This window comes from Cynara cardunculus, unplaced genomic scaffold (assembly GCF_001531365.2).
Source record: "Cynara cardunculus var. scolymus isolate 2C unplaced genomic scaffold, CcrdV1 Un_Scaffold_2554, whole genome shotgun sequence".
Taxonomy (NCBI): Eukaryota; Viridiplantae; Streptophyta; class Magnoliopsida; order Asterales; family Asteraceae; genus Cynara; species Cynara cardunculus.
The window spans coordinates 62,643-66,112 of NW_020201133.1; positions in this window are offsets into that span (position 1 = coordinate 62,643).

Genomic DNA, 3,470 nt, shown 5'->3' on the forward strand with positions numbered 1-3,470 from the left:
TCATCATCATCACTAGAATCGTCAGAAGATAAAGAAGAAAACCGATTACTAGTATGCAAATCATGAATTGCGCCTCTCCTTGGTTTAAAAGCTTGCACCACCTTTTGCACTAACTCCGGATCCCCTTTTGATAAAAATTTTACATTGCAAATATCATCTCTTCCCCTTGGCGTTCGTCCCGCATCCACCGTACAGAACTGACCGTCCACCTTTCCGACATCCTTCCCCTCCAAATTTGTTGAATCCCCAGAACGTGGAACATTTTTGTCGTTTGTACCATCCCCCAGAATACCTTCAAAATGATTAACAAAAGCTTTTGGAACATCATGATGTTCAAAAACAGTACCAAAAGAATCCATAATAGTAGCAATATGGCTCATATTACGCTTCTCTATCATAGCATGAAAGAAGAACTTTGAGTTTCCATCCCCTTCATTAAGCCAAGAAATCTTTGCTTTTTGTCGAACCATTTCCACTTGATCATTTCTATCTTTTTGATATGCTAACAAGAGGTGAGCAATGTCCTCTTTCAGCAAATCATTAAACGGGTCTAGATCACAAGCCAATTCAGCAACATCAAGTTTCGTCTTTAACAGAGCCACCTTCTTATCCAAATACCCATAAGAATTTCGAAGCCGACGACAAACCCCTTTCATCTCTTGCATTTTCCTAAGCACTCTCTTCATATATGAACCTCTCTAAGGCTTCATCCACACCCCCTCCACGGACTTAAGGAAGTCCACATGAGAAGTCACAAAATTATCAAATTTGAAACCACGTTGACGAAGTCGCCTACCAACTTTGAAGGAAAGAATTCCCGGAGAATGATCTGAGATCCCCCTTGGTTCAAAGAAAACCGAGGCGTCCCCAAATCTAGCAATGAAAGCTGAATTTCCCAAAATAGGATCTAATTTACGCATTACACCGTCACCCCCAGAAGGTTTCTGCGTCCATGTATAATGGCACCCCTGATACGTGATATCAAAAAGTTCTACCTCTTCCAGACAAAGATGAAACTCCTCCATATCTGAGTTGCGTCTAGAAGAACCACCCAATCCATCATGAGGAAAAAGCATTGAGTTGAAATCACCCATCGCAACCCATGCTTTTCTTTGAACAAAAGCATTGAATTTACCAATATCCCGCCAAAGGTCCCRCCTTTCCACTCCCGTATTACACCCATAAACAAAGGTAATAAAAATGGGCTCGGGATGACCAATAATCCGAATTTCACAATGCACAAATTGTAAGTGTTGCTCAATCATTATCAAGGACAAAACAGATGGGTCCCAAGCAATAATAAGACGAGTGCCTTGATCACACATTAACCCATTTGTGATCCAACTCCAATTACCAAACACTCTACCACACACTTCCCCCATATGACTATGTACAACTTTAGACTCAATGATGCAACATAAAGAAAGACGCTTTACATGAATAAGATCACGTACCTCTTTTTGCTTTATTAGGGCATTTAGACCCCTAATATTCCAAGCGGCGAACTTTATCATTGAGAATTTGAGGTGAGTATCTCGCCTAGAATGCCCCTCAGTATCAATTATCTCCATATCATCATCATCAGTGGAGTCGACAGAGTATAATGAGGAAAACCGATTACTAATAGATGTGGGATTTACAGCGCCTCGTCTCGGTTTAAAAGCATGGACCACCTCTTGGACAAGATCCGGACCCCCCTTGGATAGAAATGTGACATTCGAAAGATCGTCTCTTCCTTTTGGCGTTCTCCCAGCATCCACCGTACAATAATGACCTTTGTATCTTCCCAAGCATGCGTCGATAAACCATTACACACATCAGAGATAAAGAAGCGTCGGCAATGAGGTCGTAAATCTAAAAGAGACCGTATGATCCAAGACCATTCATTCCTCTTCTTGATAACCCAAAAGTTTCGGCCCCGAACACAGTGAGAATGAATCCAAGAGACCCACATCATATTTCTTTCCCTTAGAATATCCCAAATATGTTTGAAAAGGAGACACCTATTCCAGATACCAAGTCTTTTCAAACCAAGTCCCCCACTCTGTATAGGCAAGCAAATAGAATCCCAAGCAACATGACATTTACCCCTTTGTCCCTCTGCTTTACTCCATAAAAAATCACGAAAAAGCTTCTCAATTTCATGAATCGTGGCTGCCGGTACAAGGAATACCGACATCCAAAACGTTTGCATAGATTGGAGAACATAAATGATTAGTTGACGACGCCCGCCATAAGATAGAAATTTATTCTTCCAGTTTAGTAAACGAGATTTAATCTTTAACACAAGGGGATTAAAATCACGTACCTTTAGGCGAACCGGGGAAAGAGGAACACCTAAATAACGAATAGGGAAGACCCCAGGCCGAAAAGATAAACTGTCACGAATACATCTCTGGTCCTCCATTGACACATTCCCGAAGAACACCTCACTCTTATCCAGGCTAGGTGATAGGCCTGAACGTTCTTCAAACAACTGTAAACTCCGTTTTATAACCTCCACCGACATAATGTCCCCTTTAGAAAAGATAAACAGGTCATCAGCAAAGCACAAATGCGTCGATTTAATATCCGCACAACCTTGATGATACGAAAAGTGAGCCACTTCCTCAATACATTTAGAAAGAAGCATCGATAGACCCTCCATAACAATAGTAAACAGATACGGGGAGAGAGGATCACCCTGTCGAAGGCCCCGTTTACCATAAAAAAACCTTCCGGCTGTCCATTTACACAAATGGAATAAGAGGGTGTCGTGATCAGAGTCTTTATCCAATTGAGCATGACTGGGTGAAAGCCCATTCCCTTCAGCATTTCTAATAGAAAATTCCATTCCACTGTGTCATATGCCTTGCAAATATCAATCTTGAAAGCACATCTAGGTTCCCCTTCCGATTTCTGATACCCAGCAACCAGTTCATGAGCCATTAAGATATTATCAGTGATTTGGCGTCCAGGGATGAACGCAGATTGAGCTTTACTAATAAGAACATCTAGCGATCCTTTCATCCTATCAGCAATAATCTTACTAATACACTTCAATAATGTGACTAATTGAGGTAGAATGGTCCTTACGGGTCCATAATGGGTCCATTTGGTCCTAGTAGGTAGAATGTGCGGATTTGTTTTAATCGAGTTATTTCGTGTCAAAATGACATTAAATGGATCAATAATTAATTTCATCAGACCCTAATTGGGTTAATAGGCCCATTTTCTTATAAGTAGTCTAATTGGTTCAAAATGATAGTAAATGGTTCCTAAGGGGTGCATTTGCTGTTAGTGGGTTATATAATGGGACGATTAATATTGATCGAGTCATTTGGGTCAAAATGAGAATACGTGGATCATAATTAATCTCGTTAGACCTTGAATAGGCATATTTCTCCAGAAGGACTCCATTTGTGTCAAAATGAGACTAAATGGCTCATATTCAGTATGATCATACATTTTTTTTTTTTTTTTTTTTTTTT